A 23134-nucleotide genomic window follows, 5' to 3' on the forward strand; every position below is an offset into this window, starting at 1 on the left:
GAGTGTGCTCTCCTATATAAAATACTACGCTGCTGAACAGTGCAATAACTACAGAAGCACGTTGTCAGATGCCTTACACATAAAAAACATATAACCGAAATATGAAAACCAATAGGCTCTTTACCCTACGCAGCTACAAAGCGCCGTAAACATGGATTAACAAGTTACAACGCACACGCATGCATAAAAATAAATATATTTTTTTCAAACGCAACACTCTTAAGCAGCACACACCGTATTGAATTAAATCCAAACCACCCCACCCACCCACTTTGCAAATCATTCTGTGACACCGTGCTGGTACCCGAAAAATCCGCACACGGCCACCGCTGCCGAAAATGCATAGCGTCTACCGCTTATTGTAGTGCCCAGACGCTGCAGTCATGATCTTACCCGTTCGACATACGAACAAAAACTGATTCAAACGGGTACGCGTCACCTCTATTTATAAACTAACCGTATATGGTTTAGTCACTTAGGTGCGAGTGTGTGCAAATGCCAACGTTACCGAAAATCGATAGCGCTTATTGCATCGCCCGGAGACGATGTTGCTCCTATGGGATAAGAGCAACAACTGATTTAAACGGACATGCGTTGCTTCTATTTATGACTTTTCGTGTTTCATTGAGCAACTAAGCTGCCCTCTCTTGACGGCTGTGTCTGAGAAATCTGCCTCACGAATGGTAATTTTCCCGTTTTTCGTGAACTTTTTAATTTTACCAATTTCCAAAAGTCTGCTTTTATTGGGGAGATATTAAATTATTACCAATATTTAAGTTAGGTGTTTCTGAATCGGTTGGTGTATGAATGATTAAAATCCATCTAGTAATATCGGAGTTATAAGCGTGCAAACCTTACATAGTTTCGTTACATGGGAGATAGTTTAGATTTTAGAATGACACCTAGCCCCAGATAGTGGAGTAAGACATTTTTAATGTCAAAAATCGCTGCAAAAATGCCTCTAAGTCCATCCATAAAACTATTTTCGATTCTTGTATATGTTTTGCTTCGATATATGATTAAGACCACTGCATTCGCTACATTTATGTGTACTTTAGGAAAATTACAATAACGGCAAAATAAAACTATAAAGCTTGTCCTATACACGAACTGTGACTGTATTGTCTAACACATGATTTTAAAGCATCGGTCTGGTTGTTTACCGCACACAATAGAAAACTTTTTAAAATTTAAAAGCAGTTCCAGATATTAGTTCGGTTTTCCATCGCAGTTTTCTGTCTGCTTTCTTTAATCGGATTCGATCGCTCATTGTAAATAAAATGACCTGATGAGCAAGACGGTTTGATTCATGAAGTGAATTGTAGAAAGAAATATTTGATTAATTATTAATCCAAATGTAATAAGAAATTAAATATTTCACGTATTGCAGTCCTACGTCCGTAATTCGTACAACCCCATAGGGCTGTCCCTTGTAGTTTTTCAACGAAATTGGATACAATGGTGATTCACGCATGCAAACCTGTATGCGATGGTGACGTATTTTCATTTAAATGTTTACACAGGTTTTTCGGGAAGGTTTGTTCTAGCTTATATGTCTGTTCTCTGTGGTATTAGGCTACAGATGTTATGTTTCTGACGATACCTTTTTTGATTCGATAACTCGTCAATGTACACGAAAAAACTCCCCCTCATTTCAGGAAGTTTCCGTAGCGCTATGTTTGATGGCCTCAAAAATATAAGCATTGAACTGAATCACAAGGGAGATTATCAGTATAGAAGCAGCAATATTTGTATATTCGTTGAATGAATAATAAAATGCATCATTCTTTCTTTCATGAGCCGTTCTTCGAGGCAAATATTTTCTTCTTAGGCACTAGCACCATGCATGCATGTAAGATCTAATCTAAGTTAATGTGCGTTTTCCATACCTTGACACAAATAAGATTAATTATGAACAAGAGTTTTGCGCTTTTTTCGGTCATGTGCAATCTCTCTCAAACTGAGTTTCCGCATGCCAATCATTCCGTCTGCTACTTTTATTTGAGCAAAGCTTTCTTCAAGTAAATACAACAGAATAAATTGTTGATCGAGTTTGATTAGCTTTTATAGTCTTTCTACAGCTTTAAAACTTTTACGCTTTCATCACCGAGGCCATCACCGCCAAAAAATAAGTTCCTTCAAGTGATAATTCAACATGGTAATTTATGCCTAACGTCTATTATGCAATCGTCCATTCTGCCAAACGTCCATGATGCCTTACGTATATTATGCCAAATATCCGTTTGCCTAACGTATTTACGCATAATTCGGTACACCCTAGAGATGGTCGGGTTCGGGTTCTGTAAATTTAAGCTTCCCGACGGGTTTCGGGTCGGGTTCGGGTTCTGTAAATTTAAGTTTCTCGCGTCTCGGGTCGGGTTCCGGGTTTTTAAATTTGAAATTCTCGGGCTCGGGTCGGGTCCGGGTTTCTGAAATTTTGAACTTTAGGGCTCGGGTCGGGTTCGGGTTTTCCAAATTACAATTTATCGGGGCCGGGTCGGGTTCGGGTTTTGAGTAAAACAACCCAACCATTTCATGATACTGTTTGCGTCTATACACAAAACGCAGTCTTTTTTGTAGTAGTGAATTATACTTCGTGATCCGAATGGATGATAACCGTACAAATGATAGCACCCCTGAATCACTAGAATTCGTCGTATTTTCTGGTGCTCAATGTAGTATTTTTTTCATTCTTGCATAAAATTCCGTCTCTTCAGATTCGCCAACTGCCTGAATTATTTAATTTTTTAAACGAACATTCATGAGAGAGCATTCAATAATACGTGTTTAACATCTAAAATCTCTTTGCGATTTATTTTTCATGATAATTAGTAATAAACCAAGTCAACAGTAATTTATCGGAAAATATCGGTTCAACTTTCTATAATGGAATATAAATTTCGACAGGTACTTTAAACCCGATACTTAGGCCGCGTCGACTTTTCTGTACGTAAACGGTTTTGTGGGGCACATTCGTACCCCAGAACTAAAATCGCTCTAGTATGTCTAATTTTTATTAAATTTATAATTAAATTGGATAGTTTTATTCTAAAATCATTCGTAAAGTAACCTGTTTAAAAATATTCGTGTTTTGACGGTTTAATTATGAAATATTTGATTTTGTATTGAACAAGTCTTTAAAATACGTCAATATTCCCTTTTTTCTTCATATTGCTATAACTCAGGTAGTTTCAAATCGATTTTGACCATTTATACGACGTTGTGAGGATTATTAAATTTCCTTTTGAACATTTTTTTTTTTCAAAAACCGGTCAAAAAGTGTATATATTCCGATGATTTTTTGAAAACCAAACGCCAATACAAACGTTAATACAACAATATGCAGTAACAGAAATGAAACAGTGTATTGTACGTGTATATAAAGTAGGTAAGTTCCAGAGCCTGGGCTGCAGAAGATAACGAATCGAATGATGTGTCTTGTATACTATATACAAATCATATTCACGAATGTGTTTACATGTTTCATCCGCAAAAGCAAAAAATACGATACCGATCCAAACGCATTTTCTAGTTACTTTGCTATAGTGCTTTGTTATATCAAATAACATATACTATGATTCGGCAGAGATGGAACTTATACAATTTTACACAAGTTTCTCGTCTACTATGTATCGATATTTTGCTTTTAAAAAAAGATATAATAATTTTTTTGAATTATGTACACATGACAAAACACTAACGCAAATGGTTTTTTGGGGTACATTTATACCCCAAACAAAATTTAAGCGAGCACTGTTAAGTTGGTCAAATGAATGTCACGGTAAAGATGGACACGTCTATCATTACCAGGACACATGTTAGTGAACTCGGGTGATTCGTAGTTAGTTAGCCCAAGCTCGACCCTCGTTAACAGAAGACAAAGATAAAGCCCGCACGATATTAAGCCTATGAGTGAGTACTATGGCTCTAATTTTCATAACATTCCCTACCCAGTAATCTCTAGCTAATTGAATGTCGTTAAAATGTAAAAAGAAACAAATAGGTTGTACCTGCTTTAACGGAAGTTTAATCATCAAATTGGTTTATGATAAAGATTGCTTGCAATTAAAATAAACTGTAACAGATAAATAAGGATTTGAACTCACAAATTTCGTGGTACTTTGGTGTCATTATGGCGGCTCAAATTTAAAAAGGGCACATTATTTTTTTAAAAGCAGATAGTTTAGGCCAAATTTATTTTCTAAAGATTGTCTTTGTTCCATCAGACCTAAACCTAGCTTCACTTCCGCCAGGTTTCGTTGTTCATGGCACTCATATGGTGATGGTATAATAGCACCACTATCAAATCAATAGTACATTTATGAAACAAGCACTTTCTGTCAGATTGTTCCCGGGCTGAGCTGTTGCATGATCCGGATTTCTTCATGAAAATACATGAATTTCCACGAATTTAAGGAATTGATCGCAAAAATTTTGTGTGTTCTGTTTTGTTTTGTATTTGTATAAAAGTCCAACTGACAATTTGTCTAAATGAACTAAACTAAACTAAGTTAAACTAAACACAATTAAACTAGTGACAATACACGACGACGAAACTGCGAAGAATTCACGACAAAGTCGAAAATTTCAGCAAACTCGTTGAAGCGACGACTCATTGCTAAAATCGGACTATTGGCAGCGTAGTTAGTGCTGTGCATTTCAGAATGCAGCAGGGCTCGTGGACGAAGAGAACGGGTAGGCGCGTAGAGGCTGATTTGCGCTAGTAGCTCCGGATCATCATATTCAGCCAGCAGAATCTTTGACACGAAAGTAGCCTGCGCTGCATGTCTCCGATGCGTTAAAGTATTAAGTCCTAAAAGACGACAACGGTCCTCGTACGGTGGCAGGTTTAACGGATCGTTCCACGGCAATCCACGTAACGCATATCGTATGAATTTACGCTGGACTGCTTCGATCCTAAGGCTCCACGTTGCTTGATAGGGGCACCAAACGACGTTTGCAAATTCCAACTGCGGGCGCACTAATGAGCAATAAAGAGCCTTGAAACACAGAGGATCCCGAAATTCACTGGAAATTTTGAAAATAAATCCCAGTAATCGATTGACGCAGAGACGTGATGAGTATACGTTAGCTTTTCATCAAGAATGACTCCTAGATCCTTCACGTGGTCAACGCGTTGAGTTCCTGCGATGTTATAGTTGAAGGTAAGCATATTTCTCGTTCGAAAATAGCTGATGACAAAACATTTTGCAACACTAAGGACCATCATGTTTCTTACACACCAGCTATAAAAGGTGTCGATAAGATCTGGTAGCTCACGGCAATCGGCTTCATTTCGTATAACAAGAAAAAAATTTAAGTCGTCGGCAAAAAACAGCTTTCCTCCACGCCTTAGAACGAAAACTGCATCATTCATGAACAGTGAAAAAAGCAGTGGACCCAGCGTACTACCTTGAGGAACTCCGGAAGTGTTGATAAAGGATTCTGAAACAATATCGCCAATTTGAACAACGACTTCACGGTGTGCAAGGTAGGATCGAAGCCAATGGCAGAATCTAGTAGAACACCCTAGCTTATCAAGCTTTGTTATCAGTATCTCATGATTAACTCTATCAAAAGCTGCCTTTAGATCAGTGTAGATAGTATCCACCTGCAATTTCTTAGACAATTGTTCCGTGCAAAATGACGTGAAGCAGACGAGATTCGTCTCGACCGAACGTCCGGGGAAAAATCCGTACTGGGATGTACTGATGTAGTGTCGACAAGCAGAAAACGCTTCGTTGATGATTGATTCAAATACTTTAGATTCGACTCCAAGCGAAGTGACTCCGCGATAGCTCTCCATGTTGCATCTGTCACCCTTCTTGAATACCGGGAACATTACTGAGCGTTTCCAATCCTCAGGAAACGTTTGCTGCTGAAGCGATAGGTTAAAAATATATGCAAGTGGTGTTACAAGTAAGTCCGAACATTTTTTCAATACAGTTGAAGGTATAGCACTGAGGCCGGGTGCATAAGATGCCTTGGTTTTCCGGATTGCAGATATAACCATTTGTTCGGAGACAGTAAACACATCCATATCAACAGCACAAGCAGGAACGTCACGAGAAGCATTTTCGAGTTCGATTGCGGTTGGCGAGTCAGCTGAAAAAACACTTGAGAAGAATCTGGCAAACAGCGTACATTTCGCCACAGTTGTCGTAGCTTCTTCGCCGTTGTAAAGCATCCTTGATGGAAGTCCAGTTTCTTTTCGCTTCGTGTTGACAAATGACCAAAAGCCCTTCGGGTTTCGGCGTAGATTATTCTGCATGCGGTTTACATAGCGTTTATACAGAAGCTTGTTGTAACAACGATACTCATTACTGTTGAAGCCATTAACGGATTTTTAAAAGTTTGGAGTCGTTCCGAGAGCTCCATTGGAGATGTCGAAGCATCTCTACTGGCGCGCTTACCGTGTAATCTGAAGCATAAAATAACTCAGATGCCTCATCATAGATCGTCTTAACGCTAATGATGGGACATCAAGAACACGTCAGAAAATCTTGATTGATATCCCTCGATACAGATTTGAACGTACCAACCAGTAACGTGGGTGACGTCATGTAAACTGTCGAATACGAATTGCCAATTGCCATAGCTTAACTTAATACATGTAATAAATTATACGAAACTGCCTTGCAGGAATGGTTTTTGATAAAAAAATTAGAAATTTTGGTTAAGTACGACGGGCAAGGTTGTTGGAAACTGTGACCATTAAGCTTTCTGTTTCCCTATGAGTTAGCCGCCGATTTAACTTAATTTTCGGTTAAAATATCGACGATTTATAAGTTTTTCAGAACATTATAAATTCGACGTTCAATAATAGTCAATATAAATGCGGATTCTACTCGGCAGTGATTTGTTTTGCCATATGCAGATATAACTCAATGCGTATGGTGTTACTTCAGATTCGAGTGATTCTACTATTCTTAGATGAGCCTAGGGTCCAGCTCGGGTGCCTAGAATTAAAAATCTTCGAGATCTTTGGTTAATTCTCCGTATTAGCAAGTTGAATTCGGATCGGGCTTCTCAAATTTTAAATTTTCGGGTTTGAGTTTTCAAATTTTATGATTTCGGGCTCGGGTCGGGTTCGGGTTCGAAAAAATTGAAACCCGACCATCTCTAGTACACCCCATACATACATGCATACTAGAGTGACAGGAAAAAAATGACCCCTATCGGCCCACCCCTGATTAGATTCCTAGTCCCACCAGGAGTACTTGCACCAAATTTGAAGCAAATCGGACAAGTCTAGCTACCGGACCAACGTTCCTGAAGTTTGTATGGGATTTTTCGACAATTTACATGGAGAAAACCCACTAACTCGAATTTTTGCCGCTAGGTGGCATTGTATGTATCGTTTTATCACTGTAAGTGAAAATAAGAAAGATTATTTAATTGTCTACAACTTTGCCGAAGACTGCTAGTGAATTCGGCTGTGTTAAAAGAAGTTATTAAACTTTTAGTGAAGTGATGTTTGAGTCAGTTTTGCATGGGGCCTAGCAGTGCATGGTTGTGTACCAGTACTCGATTCGCGCGAACTGAACATTTTTGTGAAATAATCATACGATTTAGCTCTATGGTATTTTCAGAAGAATTGTAGTAAATAATACGGGCCATGTTTTGGTTAGATCATTTTAGTTCCACATTTTACCACATAGAGGGCGCTAACACTAACTTTTCAACGGAAAGAGATAGAAATTAGGTGTCTTCTACAAAGTTGTAGAAAAGGCATTTTGCAATAATTCTTCCGAACATCGTGATATTCTATCTCTCTTCTATGAAAAGTTAGTGTTGGCGCCCTCTATGCGGCCACATTTGGAACTAAAATTTTCAAACCAAAACATAACTCGTATTATGTCTTATAATTCTTCTGAACATACTATTGGGCTAAACCTATCGATTTTTTCATAAAAATTCATAGTTCGTGGGAATCGAGTACTGATACACAACCATGCACTGCTAGGCCCCATGCAAAACTGACTCAGACATCACTTCGTTAAAAGTTTAATAACTTCTTTTAGCAAAGCCGGATTCACTAGCAGTCTTCGACAAAGTTGTAGACAATTAAATAATCTTTCTTATTTTCACTTACAGTGATAATACGATACAAGCAGTGCTACCTAGCGACAAAAAATGCGAGTTAATAGGTTTTCTCCATGTAAATTGTCGAAAAATCCCATACAAACTTCAGGCACGTTGATCCGGTAGCTAGACTTGTCCGATTTGCTTCAAATTTGATGCAAGTACTCCTGGTGGGACTAGGAATCTAATCAGGGGTGGGCCGATTGCGTTTTCAAAAAATCATTATTTTTATGGGCAGTCTAATGCATACACATTAAACCGACAACAATTTTGATGTTTTTTAGTTTATTCTCAACCACCAAAGGCATCAGTCACAATACCAGTGTGCTCTCTGCTGCTACCCAAGCCAGCGAAAACAGTTGCTTGTTTCTTACGTGCATTGTCTGAAGAACAAAGGGAACCGTTACTATTATTCTTGTGTGGTGATCTATAAAGATGACTGAGTCTCATCAACAAAATGTGATTCTTCGGGCTAACACGGTAGCCATTGACTTCCGGTCTTCCCGCGTAAGACCGAGTATTGGTGATGTGGAACATTTGCTGAAGGTCAAAATGCAGCTTCGGTTTTCGGATGTCACCTTCATCCAGTTGGAGCACGTTAGGCACGCGGTGCTGATAACGTTCAACAAATTCGCACCTGCGAAAAAAAAATTCATTTCGCAAAACTACTTGAAATACGTGCTGGATTGTGACACCGATAAAATCAAGATCCCTGTGTATATAGATAACGGAAACGTGGAAGTTAAATTGCATGATTTGGCACCACGTACTTGCAAAGTGGCAATTAAAAGATTCATGTCGTATTTCGGAGAAGTTGAATCCATTACGGAGGATACGTGGAGGAACTACTTTCCAAGTATTCCAAATGGTGTGTTTGTGGTGAGAATGCAGGTAGACTAGTCCATTCACTCCTACCTTACCCTGCAGAACGCAACAGAAGGGGGTGACCATTATCCAGCGAACTCTATGTACATATCAAGGACAAACTAACACGTGCCAGTTCTGTGAGCAAACGGCACATTACGGATAACCCTGCCCAGAAACCGCTTAGAAAAGCTCATCTACAGAAAGAAATACCAACACTCAGTCTCCAGTATCATTCCCTGAGCCAGCCAACGGTTGACAAATTTGTGGCTGCTGTTCGAGCAATAATGACAACTGCGAAAGCCGCGTCAAGTACCACAAACTCAACAGCTAATTCCAACAATGAGGGAGCTACTAGCAATGACGAAGGGTTCACGCTCGTGGCCCGAAAGGGGAAGAAGTTAGGAACAGCACCTGATCGCGAACATCAAGGCAGTAACCCCGATTATGACCCGGACATGTGCGATCAGGACAGAGATATGAATGACCCACATGATACAGTTGACGTGGATGCAAATATTTTCCCGACACGAAAACGGATCTCCGCGCACAATGGCAAGTCGCGCGTACAGGAACGATCTTAATTGTTTATTATTTTTATTGTTTACATCATGTAAATATATAAAATACCCACGGCTCCGTGAAGCTAACGCTTTGAGCCGTACCAAATAAACGAATTTAAAAAAATGATTTTTTTTTCGGAACACTGCAAATTCAAATGGTAATTGGATGCACAGATCATGTGCTAAATATGAATTTTTTCCGATAGCTCCAGTTTACCCACAAGAGGTTTCTATGGGCCTAGGAAACTAGGAAATAAAAACTTAAAATTTATTGGGTATGGGAATAAGTTTCCGTCCTTCTTTACACGAAAATAATATTTATTTAAAACATGAAATACAAAATAATATTATGTGAAGTATGTACCATTCGAAGCGACAACTTTTCCCCATCTTTCAGGCAGCATACGGATTCCTCGAAGAAAGAAGTCAGGGTTTTTCGACTCGATCCATTCGTTGAGCCATTTTTCGATACTTTCGTAAGAAGTGAACTTTTCTCCAATCAGGGCTGATTGCATCGATCGAAAAAGATGGTAATCTGATGGCGCTATGTCTGGGGAATACGGCGGGTGGGACAAGATTTCCCAATTCACCCCTTCCAAATATTTTTGACAGATTTTGCAACGTGTGGCCTAGCGTTATCATGCAGCAAAATTAGTTTATCATGTCGAGCAGTCCAATCCGGTCGTTTTTCTTTCAAAGCACGATTTAATCGTATTAGCTGCAGTCTGTAACGATCGCCAGTGATTGTTTCGGATGGTTTAAGGAGTTCGTAATAAATTACACCACTCTGATCCCACCAGATGCACAACAAAACCTTGGAAGCATGATTTTTTTTGGCGTGAATGGACCCGGTTCACCTGGCAGCCCCCAACATTTTCGTCGCTTCGGGTTATCGTAGTAGATCCATTTTTCATCGCCAGTGATAATGCGATGCAGAAAATCTTTTCTTTTCTGGCGCTCAAGGAGCATTTACCGACGGTCGATCTGTCACCATTCAACTCATTGGATAGCTCATCCAGGGTCCCACATGAATCTTCATAAAGTATATGTTGTAGTTGTGCATCTTCAAACTTTTTGGGTGCTCCTTCACGTTCTTTGTCACCGACGTCATAATCGCCGCTTTGGAATCGTCGAAACCACTCTTTACAGCTTGTATTAGATGGAGCATGATCACCGTAAATATTCCTTAATATGCGGTACGTTTCAGCTGCACTTTTCTTTGAAATGTAATAATGCAGCAAAACTTCCCGCAAATGCTGCTTTTTCGGAACGAACGTTGACATTTTTGACGCCAGATTAAAAAGGATGTTCACACTCGAAGCGAATATCAACTAGTGCAATCGAGACCTTACACATACAATTAGAAATGGTAAGTAGAGTAGTTGAGCTAACACAGCTGTAGTATCAATAATGACCTATCTTTCAAGAGGGCGGAAACTTATTCCCATACCCAATAATAAAAAATCCACAGTAACTCTGCATACTTCAAAACTTATGGTCGCGTAGTTTATTTTATAACGAACAGCTTTGTTGGAGATTGCATATTGATTGGAAGTTCCCCGATAAAGTTATTTAGCTTTAATGACCAACCGATTTTTTTTTTTGAAAATTCCTATTCTAAGCATGTGCGAGAAAGAGAGGCAACACATAACTTTATATGACAATATCTTTTTACTGCAAAATCTGATCAATTTGCAGTTTTCGGCAAAGTTAATCCTTACACCTTAAGCTATATATCTGTAGATTTTGGAATTCCCATGAGGACACCGGCATTTTGTACTGAATTTATTGTTTCTATTGCCTATTTTTCATATATTTTAAAATACGAACTTCAAAACTCTTGTGAGTGAACTAGAGTTTTTGGAAAAAGCTCATATTTGATAAATGCTATGTGAAGCTAATTACCGTTTGATTTAACAGTGTTCCGAAAAAAGTCAAAAATGTTGCTGGTGTAATACACATAGGACGGGGCAGCAGGGAGAGTAGTTCAGGAGCTTAACAACATCCCGCCTTCCCCCAATCTACTGCAGGCTGAAATATGGTGGGGTTTGGGCAGCTTTGGGCTCTGCTAGAACTCTGAAAAAGCACTCATTCCGAAAGCAACTCCGACGAAGCGAGTCTGTGACGCTTCTGTTAAGATTCTTAGTTTTTAGAAATCATAGATCTTAGCAGAAAAAGCACTCTAGCCCAATCGAAGTGCCAACCGTCACATCAGGATCAACGCCAGTGACTGGTATATTGGTCATGGCGAACGTCAGCGGACAGGGCACGGATCACGACTTGGACGGCGACTTTGGGTTTATGTTTATGTTTATTACCTTCACCAACAGCTTGGCCCAATGGTGGTTTCTTAAATTCGCTTTTATCGCATTCCGCGTCCGGTTGAAGTCAAAGGCCGTCGCCACACTGTTAAAAATTCGTTGGAATCCGGTAACTCGGACTCGGAATCGGTTTTATCCCGTATTTGTTGAAAATTTTTCATGTCGTCGGCGAAAGAAAGGCGGGGTCCTTGTAATGTGAAATTGACGTCATTAAAGTAGAGGAGGAATATTACTGGACCGAGATGGCTTCCTTGTGGTATGCCGGATGTAGCAAAGAATGGTGCAGATAGACAGTCCTTAATGCTGATTTGGAGTTGCCTTTCATCGAGGTAGGAACGAAACCAGCGCAGAAGTTGTCCATAAAATGCCGAGTTTGTCCAGCTTCGCTATTGCGATATCGTGGTTGATTTTGTCCAAGGCCGCAGATAAATCCATGTAAATAGCATCGGTTTGCAATCCGTCAGCGAATCCATCGAGTACATATGTTGTGAACGAGAGCAGGTTAGTCGTTGTCGATCGTTTAGGCATAAAGCCGTGTTGATCGTGTGCAATGTAGTGTTTGCAGTGAAAGAAAAGAGGGTCTAAGACACCCAGTTCGAATAGTTTTGATACTGCACTTAAACACGAGATTCCCCGATAAATGTCAATGTTCCATTTGTTTCCTTTTTATGAACTGGAAACATGTGCGCTGCTTTCCAGCAGGAAGGGAATGTACCAGTAGTGAGTGATTGCTCGAAGACTCGCCGAAGTGGTTCAAGAAGCCCGCTGATGCACTTTTTGACAAAAATCGAGGGAACACCATCTGGACCCGGGGAACAAGATGCTTTCAGTTTGGCATTTGCTGCAAGAATGGCAGCATTATCGACACAAATTCGGTTGATGGTTCGTCCTAGAGAAGGAGTTAAATTGGCGGCGGCAGCGACTTGTTGTGGTGGCAGGCACTCGTTGGAAAAAAAAACGCTTGAAAATTTTTCGGAGAACAGTTGGCAAATTTCTTTAGTGTCGGTGCCTAAAACTCCATTAAACGACATACAAGATGGTAAACCGGATTCTTTTCGCTGCTCGTTAATATACTTCCAGAACGACTTGAGCTTGGATTTCAGTTGACGTTCGACGTTTCGCTGGTGTCTAAAAAGGCGCGTCTGCTTTGCTGTTTGTATTTCTGGTTGAGTTAAAAGTAGTGATTTCGTAATGCAAGTGTCTTATGCTTCGAGTATTTTTTTAATGCAGCTCGTTTGGCAGATTTTAAACGTCTAAGGACGGTTGATTGCCAGAGAGGGTGTTTAGGCACATGGCGGTCGATAAGATAGTTAAGAATACAAGAAAACGTCATCGCTGCTTCGTTCGCGTCGTCATTGTTAAGATTTTCGTCCCAGTTTATATCCAACAGCGTGCTAACAATGCTGTCGTAGTCAGCGTTTTTAAAATCGTAGACGATAGAGCTTGAGACGTCTTCAAAATTCACTCCTAGGTTACCAGCGAATACAAGATGTAGTGGGGATTAATGACGCACCTGCTTGACTAATGGAGTCGGTGCAGTGCAGCAGTACGGAGCGTAGTCCGTACTAGTCACTTACAAAGCAGAGGTCCAATGTGCGTCCATTCTCGTTGGTGACATTATTAATTTGCCGAAGAGTTGCACTGCTGTAGTTGTCCAATATACAACTGGTATTGTTAATAAGCGCAGATTTTTCGATATCCAATCGTAGAAAACCATTACTTGCCTGGCACCACGACAAGCCAGGTAAGTTGAAGTCGCCCAGTATAACAACATCATCAGACGGGGCGGCGATCGAGGCGATAAAAGAAACGGAGGAAAGATGTACATCGATCAGGCTGGAATCACGAATTCTGTCCGGTAGAAAATACACAACACACAGGAACAGATTGCGATCGGCAAGCTTCACTGATATCCACACTTGCTCGGAGCTCACCCACCAGTCATCGTTGATCACTCGGGCTTTTATACCACGGCGAACGGCGATAAGCACACCACCGCCTGATGTCTTGTGGCTGTTGAGGGAATTGCTGTCACAGCGGTAGACATCGAATGTTGAACCAAAGACCTGGCGAGACAGAGTACGGTTGTCGAGCCACGTCTCGATCAAGGCAATAACGTTGTAACAGCAACCCGTGGTCGCGAGCAAATAGCTGTCCGTTGATGAATTTAAGCCACCAACATTCTGGTATTAAACCTCGATGTTGTTGGAGGACGGATCAGGTACAGCAGAGAGCGAAGCCGTGTTGCTGTGTAGGAAGATCCTTTCGTCAATCCCACGAACAGTATCGGAACGGTTCACGGTCGCTTGGTCGACTGTGGTGAGGGATTCGAGGCATCCCGAATCAACTGCGTCGCGCCACAAAATACGACTATCATCGTCGTCGAGAGAAATGGTTGGCATCTGATAACAAGATGTCGGAGCAAAAGGCAAAAAACTGGAAGCGAAGAATGCATCAGCGCTTGAAGTGTTCGGAACAGATGTATACTTGCCATTTGCGGCAGGTTGGAAGACCCTTTCACCCATCCCACACACAGGACTGGAACGACTGATGATCGTTGGCTGCAAGTGCTCGACTGTGGCGGGGGGATCGAGGGCTTCCATAGTGCCAACTGCGGTGCGTCCCAATATGCATTGAAACCCGATGGCGGAATGCGGAGAGTAGGAACGGGGTGGTAGCAGCTTAGGTCGAGAGTCGTACGATGAGCTAGAAGCGTGAATCAGTTCAACCGTAGTATCGATACAATTTTTATAATACTTGCCGAGAAAGGCGGCTTGGAAGACCCTTTCTCCACCCTCACATACAGGACCGGGACGACTGATGATCGCTGGCTGCAAGTACTCGACTGTAGCGGGGGGATCGAGGGCTTCCATAGTACCAACTGCGTTGCATCCCAGTATGCGATCGGCATCGGTACTCCTTGACAAGGGCGGTGTAGCTTGATATAGTGGCACGGCCATTGATGGGCCGGGTTACATTAGAGAAGTACAAATCAGTCGGCGGGCTCCAAATGTTCTGGGTACGGCTGTCTTCAAATTACCTGAACAGTATGCATTGCGGCCATGTGTCAGGGTTAGGAGGTGCATCACGGTACTTTGGGTAAACTCGAACTTTGAAGGATATGAAGTTCAAAGTACTGACGTCTATGCTTTTTTTAACAAACGGAATAACCTTTATCTCCTCGTTACAATTTAATCCTTCTTTAGACATTTTTTCGACAGTCTCTTTGCTAACGCTAGGATGAAAGCGGGAAAGATACATCCAGAGCAACGGCGCGGGAGGTGAAACCGTAACAATGTTGCTATTATCGACTAGCTTTCGACCACCGACAAGAATATTGTTCGGATCAGGGCCATCCTCGCGGCGACGTTTCTGAGGTGGTCGAGAGGTACCGGAGTTTGGCCGGACTGGAGTAGATGTTGAAGCCTTTCTAGCGAGGCGCGAAATTTGCTGGTTTTTTTTGGATAACTCGGCCTTTAGTTCAGCACAGACGTCATCCGTTTTCCCAGCGATAACACACCCAAGTGAAGAAACGGTGTTGCGAAAGCGAGCAAACTTCATCAGCTTGACACATTCATTGCACATCCAAAATAAATTTGGGATTTCCGCAAGTTTTTTTTCAAAAACGGCTTGTTAAGTTGCTTCCCACATTGCATATGTACCACATTTTTGCAAAAACCCATACATTCGATAAAATCGTCATCCGATTTGATGGTTTTCGCGCAGTGATCGCATGCATTTGCTATAATGCGTGCCGATCTGGGAATGCGAACAATGAAATATAGATGGCGCTGCGTTCAGTGGAAAGTTTTGGTGGTTAAGTCACAGAAGTTCACTAAATTGCGTTCTTCGCTGGTTTTTTCGCAACACAAAAGCAAACAGGAGACACTTTCACACTGCACAATAACAATGTTAAAAACAAAATTCTCAGTCGATTAACACGAAAAACAACGAAAAAACTTCACAAATCTCGTCAAAAAGTAAAAATAGTTGGAGCGATTTATGCAAACAACTAATCGGTAGGAATACACTGAACCAAAAAAAACAGGTTGACAGGTGTGCTGTTCTACTCCCTGAGTAAGGAAGGATGACATCGTCTTGAAATGGCGAGTGGACTAACAGCACGGCTCCCTTCGTTCCGCTAAAATCTTACCAGGTGTCCGGGTACGTTCAAAACTCGTCACCATTCAGTTCACGGTACTAGGTTCGGATGGAACATTACCGATTTTACGCCAATCGGGCTTTGAACATTACTTCCCATAAAGGATAGTGTCAACCTAGCATGACATCACCCCTTGCATAGATAACCGATCGAAGGAAAAGAGAAAACTTTCATCGTTAATGAGGAATTATGTGGACAAATAATGTGTAAAAGTTTTAGTGCAATTAGTTGCATTTCTAGATTCGCATACCAGTTGTAAGAATATGAAAATCTGGACTGTTATTGCAGATAAGATCAAATTAAAAAACGCTTTTAATCCACCTAACAGTGTGATGAGACATTTCTTATAACTCTTATCACTCTCTTCGGATATTATATCGTTTGAGAACATTTAGAACTTGATGTTTCGCGATGTTTTTGATAACACATACTACATGGGATAGTGGCAGGACTCAGAGAATCGCTCAAATCAGCATAGGACAACATCAGTGCTTGAAATCTCAAACCAAATCAATGGGAAAGCGAAAAAATGTCCCATAAAATAGACATTCCAACGAATTATTGTTAATGCTCTGTTAATAAAATATCCAAATTGTGGTGGGAAAACTGAATTTTCCTAAAGGGGTTGTTTATTTATCATTCGGATGTATGAAAAAAGCCTTATGTTTACATTTGTGAGTATCGCCCTTTTCACAAAAAAGCGTTGAAATGAAATCGCAGCTCCTGATATCACGTTATCTCTGAAGTGCCTGCGTGCATAGTTCCAAATTTTACTTCGACATCGACTATTTCTAAAGGTGACTTCCCAGTAGTATCCTTGATTTGAATTATTACCGCTAATCCTAATGTCAAAGAACAAATAAAAACCTCTCGAAAACGAACCGTTTGGGGAAATCATCATCATTACTGGAATTTTCATTTTCACGAAACTTTTCGATAGCCTTCCGTCACATGCGTTAATGCATTGGGTGCACAGTGCTCCGAAAATCTAGCGAAATCGTCTTAGGGCACCAGCGGGTCTAATTCAGAGCTATCTGCGCGGCGAGTTAAATCTGTAAAGAACACTAAAAATTATTTTCCATTCCATAATTTTCAGTTCAGCAATTCGAGAGATCGTGCTCACCGCAAGCCATGAAAAATAGACTACGTTGTGAAGCGATGGTAACTCTTTATTAAAAAATCACGGTTAAATAAAAAATTAAACTATTAAAAAATTTCAAATAGTTTATAATTTTCACAAACTTATTAGGAAAAATTGTTTAATAAGCTTTCGTAATATTGTGTAGGACAAAAGCTGAAAATTTCAGTATTTTCTGTATCTGCAACATATAAACCCTTAAGTATACCAATTAATTGGAATACGAATTGGAATAGGTTCGCCAAATTTTGGAAGAAGTCTATAAAATAACCCCTTGAAAGCTACCTAAAAATTGTTGTAGTTCGATGCAATAAAAAAATCATATTTGGCAATACATATTTGGCTGATACAATTGGGGTGTCAATGTATTATAATAGATATTCAGCATTCGAAGAAGTTTCTTGTGAACGAGTGTAGAACGACTTTGTTTCTACTTACTTGAAGTCAGCGGCGTAGCCAGAAATTCGGTTTGGCGGGGGTTTGGTGAAAATCGATCTTACTGTCTAAACGGCATAATTCCGAAACCATAATTTTTGAAGTTTTAAAATTATGCAGAATTATTTTCCAGAAAACAGTAACAAGGTTCGTGTCTTTAGCGAATTTGTTGCGACTTTATTGTAGTCCTGAATATTAACCTGAGAAAATTCACCATAAATACTTCTTGGACAATATACCGTCAAAATTGTTTTATCAAATGATGCGCTGTTTAACGTTTGTAAAACTCATCGAAGATACTAAACCTCCGAAATTGGCGGTTTCAAAATGATGTTATCTTGACCTTAAATTACTGTTTTTAAACATTTGACCTATACATACAATTGGTCATACAACAAAAATCAAATGCTCATCAAAATCGATCAGAACCTGCTAGAGTTGAATGGAAATCGTCATTTTTCATAAATTTCTCTCTACATTCGGAAAGTGTTATCCTCGTTATTAATCATATTACGTTTTCGTCTCAACTCGACGCATTCCCAAAATAAAAACCTGTTTTAATCCATCTAGTGGTGCAATTGTGCTTGTCTCATTTGTCCAGACTACGATTCCATGGCTGGTTATGTTCAATACAATGGTGGAAATGAATATTACATGTTCAGCACGATTTGCACATACATACAATGGATCGACAGCCACGATCTTGAGATACTATGTGATACTGAAACATCGCTTGAAACCAGCGGCGGATCATGGAGAAAGATCCGGGAGGTCCAGGTCCGGCCGAAAATTTTCAACTTGTTAAGAAATTTTAAATTAGTTTTAATTTTAAAGTAGCAACCCCTCACTGCATACTCCCTCCGGGCCGGTATGATTGACGATTTTTAGAGTGATTGCATAACCTTTCTATATGAGAAAGGCAAAAATGTACCAAAGTCCAAAAAAATCAAAATACAAATTTGATTTTGAAAATTTTTCATTTCAGTTTATATGAGAATTTGCTGTGTGATTGCACTCTTCAACTCGTAACTCCGGAACCGGAAGTCCAATCAATAAAAAATTCAATAACAGCCGAAGGGGAAGGTTGTACCTTTCGTTTGAGACTAACTTTGTGTAAATCGGTCCTGCCATCTCTGAGAAACTGAGGTCACATTTTTTTCCACATACACACATACATACACACACAGACATTTTCCGATCTCGACAAACTCAGTCGATTGGCATATGACACTCGGTCCTCCGGGTCGGGATTAGATTGACGAATTTTAGAGTGAATGAGAAAGGCAAAAACATTTTTAGCAAATGTTGAAAGTTATGCATTTTTTTGGTGAGCAGTTCTATGTTTCATAGACATTAAATCAATTTTAACTTCGCTTCCTATTAAATAAAGAACCTTATTACAATACATTTCTACAAAAACGAGATCAATTTGAATATAAATCTGAGGATTATGATTGATTACAGAACTCTGGAATTTTCTATTGGAATGTTTTCAGGCAGGAATTTGATATTGATGCAATTAGACAACTGTGAAATCAAAACCAATAGATCAGTTACATATCAGGACCCCATTCCGACAATTTATCAAAAGTCCTAATGATGTTAACAACAACAGGTTATCAATCCACGGATCAGATAATTGTTATTGTAATATTGAATTAAATCAGTCTGCATCAATAAATTTTCAACTTCAATCCAATATTTTTTTGGGTGTTGTGGGGGGGGGGGGGGGGTGTTGTACGGTGTTAAACCCCAAAACCTTCTCTTGGCTACGCCGTTGCTTGGAGTTATTTTTTTCGCTTTTCATTTTCCGATATGTTTCAGATCGATCCGATGGTTATAAGTTAGAAAAATTGCAGTGAGAAGGTTCGCACAAATGAACATTTTTGTACTGATAAGGTATCAAGTTCCTTCCAGACAACTTGGAAGTGTTCGGTGATTATTTGTAGCGGTTGTAGATAGTTAAATGAAATACAAAAGTCGTTTTATCGAAATAATGTTTAGCTTATTTCAATGGATTATTACTATATTGAACAATAAATGGGCGACAAAGAGTAATCAACAAACAACAAGCCATAACTTTTAAAGTATTCAAAATAGATATTTAAAGTCTTTAGTAAAGTTATTCGCAAAAGTAAGAGCTACAAATTTGCTGAAGACATCATTTCGATATAATCACTTCCAAGAAAATTTGTGAAAATATCTCACTCATAGGGGGATTAATCACCAAAAGCACAATTCCAGAAGAAAGGCCATATTACCTCCATTAAATTCTCCGAAGATACTATTGACCTAAAATAAGCCGTTTTGGCGTTAATAATAGATTACATGTTTTTGGTCATATTTCTGGCAATGGGAAATGATAAAAATCTTTCGTCCGCATTTAATGTTAAATATCTCTTTTGATAATAGTCCGATTTCTACAATCTATAGCTTGTTCGAAAGGTATTCGTTAAAGCTGTCCAAAAACATATAAATTGTTAATCTATATTGTCAATTTCGGCAGATAATTTCAAAAAACTGCAAAAAACGCCATTTTTACGTATTCAAACATTCATATCTTGGAAACTAAACATCAGAATCAAAAACAAATTAATAGCGTTCATACTGTTTTTTAGTTCTTTCATTTAAAATTGGTTTGGATAAGATCGGTTCAGCCATTGCTGAGAAACACGAATGAGAATTTGTCCGTTACATACACACACACACACACAGACACACACACACACACAGACATTGTCCCAAAGCGTCGAGCTAAGTCGATTGGTATATAAGACTCGGCCCTCCGGGCCTCGGAAAAAATCTTGAAAGTTTGAGCGAATTCTATACATTTCTTTTATAAGAAATGTAAAAATCAGTCCTTTTGAATAAAAGATGTTCATTTTGGAATTCTGACAAAATAATGAACGTGCAAAAAAAAAATTATCTGTGTCATGAGAAAGATTGGATCTCATTGATATATGGTTTGAATCGGTTTAAAAACTTCCTCCGGTAAATAAAATTACTATTTTTACACTACCGTAACTGGCTTGACACTTCATGTTATATGTTCCATTTATCTATGGTGTAACTTTTTTCCCTGGACCGAGACACTAAACAAAAATACTCAACTCCCTATGGCCATCCGTTTCCCCGAGCAGTCCGTGACCGGCAAAAGTTTCTCCCGAAATCAAACTCCCAGTGCTATTATCAATGACAAAGTGATAAGCCCATTTGATGTAGTGCATGATAAAATTTGGGCACACCTGCTTCATTCAATGCCTTCTGCTGGTCCTCCATCTACCCTTTAGAAACTTGATCATATCCCCAGCATATGTTGAAAAATTCTGAAAAATAAAATCAAGCACTTTCCTGCAAAGTTTCAAAGCGACCATGAATTATTGAAATTTTAGGTTCCTAATCTTCGAGGTGTACACAGCCAGCCAGAGTAGTGCGGGAAAGTTGAAGACAAGCGTGACAGTGGATACTCCCCGAGCCGGCTGCTCGCTGCGCTCTGATCGGTCGCCCAGCTTTGCAGGTGTGCGGACGGAAAACTTTTGCTAAGCGCCAGTAACCATAAAGTTAGTCGGAAGCATGGGAGTTGCTTGTGGGAGGGGGGGCGGAAACCTTTGTTGCCACGTGGTCATTCCGGTCACATAGTTGAGCAATGTTCCAAAGCGGAAAAAATCCGGTACCGAACGACGATAGGGATTGATGTGGTGTAACAGTAGATAGAATAGGAATTTATTAGCCACTACTCACCGTCGCAGCCAGCCGGAGGGTCCGCAGTGACATCTTGGGCATGAAATAGTTGAGCAAGTTGAGATTTCCAGAATACTCGTGGTTAAAGCTAGAAGTTAATTTAACTGGTACTTTTTGCACATCCTCCTATTTTGCATTCACATTCCTCTGCAGTAAAATCTAGAATATTCCGCTGAAATCTGCTAAACCATTGATTCATTGCAAGTGCTGTGCTTTTATTACTCATCGTGTCTACAAACCGCTTCCATGTCCAGATCAATGTGTGCATTTCGTTTATTACCACAGTTATCTTCCAGGAGCGTTTGCTCTTCAAACCAGGTGTTGGACACAGAAATACATAAATAGAATCAGCACACGAGAGGGGAGCTTCTGGATCATTCCTATTCTATTTCCATGCTCTCGGGTGCACTTTATTTGCAGTGAAGCAATCCATCGAGACCAAAAGCATCGTGTTATCTTAGCCTCCTGTGCTGTCTGCAAACAGTCAGTGCCGGCTTCGAACTGGGAAGAGATGTAGAGATAGCTATCTACGGGTAAGATGAATTTTATGTCCATATCTGGCTGGAACAAGCCTGGATTCAATTGACCTGAATGTCAGCCTTTTTACGGCTTTTGGTTTACGATGGCAGTGAACGAAAATACAATTGACTGATTCATTGCGATAAGATGATACGTAAGGTTAGAAAGTGATGGCAGATTTATATTCGGGTTATGGCACAGGCGACCTATTTCGGGAAGAAATGGTTGCATGGTATAACGGCATCGTTTGTGTGTTATTTTCTTGTCATGAATCCCCTTAGATGTTTGTTCTGTTTTCATATTTTATTATCTCTGGCAGATTTCGAGAAAGTCCCAGTTTTAAAGATCACTTCAATGTCTACATAGAGAATTCGTCTGTATTGCCTCTCAAGTAGATCACATTAGGGTTGTAGTACCGGTAATACCAGTACCGAAAATCCCGGGAATACCGACCCTTTTTGGGTACCGTAATACCGGTACTGAACAAAAGCCAGTACCGGTATTTTCGGTTCTATACAATTTTTTATAACAAATATGTTAACTCTGCAGGGGGATCTGTTTCAAAATATCGGTCTGCAAGATAACGTTTAATTATATTAATTTGCCTTCTAGATAAATCGTTGAGATAACACCTTTGTGTGGGAATGAAGTGGGGCATCATCATAATAATTCTAGAAGTTAAAGTTTTATTAGCGACATTCTGATTGGTTTCCATTATTCACAGGGTGGCGCGTAATAAGACTATGGTCTAAGTCATGTCTGTATTTGGCTTGCTCTTAAACCTTTATCTATAAAAGAACGAACAGTGATTTAGTAGCTAACAATTTTAGACTTGGTGAACTACTTCAAATGTGGCGATTTGTAATTATTGGTGATCGGAAAATTCAGCAAAACTTCATAGTTTACAGGAAAGCAAGGAGCCTTGGTCTGCATTAGAGAATAGTAGGCAAACGACATAAAGATCGAAATCAATTTACAGAAAAGCAAGAGAGGAATTGCGAGTAATCTGCTCGAATTTACTGCCATTCTTGCTTTGATTTACTGTTGTTAATAGGGTTTCTTACATTTACCATCTGTTGAAGTCGACGAAAGTCGAACCGCTTAGCAGTTATTGATTTTAAAGAGGCCTAGATTTCGAAATAAAAGAATGTGCCGCATACGAAAAATATCTTCTGCTGAAATGAGTCATGCCATTCCGAAGCAATTAAAAACAATAAAAATGTTTTTTTATCAGCACAAATCAATCATCTGAGAATAAGGTCATCAGTTTGAGCATTCAATTTCACTTTGAAGCTTTTTTTGAATT

At 39.7% G+C, this 23134-nt stretch overlaps 1 protein-coding gene across 1 annotated transcript in view; it reads left to right on the plus strand.

Moving 5' to 3' along the window:
• The window catches only part of LOC131692366 (zwei Ig domain protein zig-8-like), a 428468-nt gene that overhangs the window by 67352 nt on the left and 337982 nt on the right, over positions 1-23134 (plus strand). The window lies entirely within an intron of this gene.

This window comes from Topomyia yanbarensis, chromosome 3 (genome assembly GCF_030247195.1).
Source record: "Topomyia yanbarensis strain Yona2022 chromosome 3, ASM3024719v1, whole genome shotgun sequence".
NCBI lineage: Eukaryota > Metazoa > Arthropoda > Insecta > Diptera > Culicidae > Topomyia > Topomyia yanbarensis.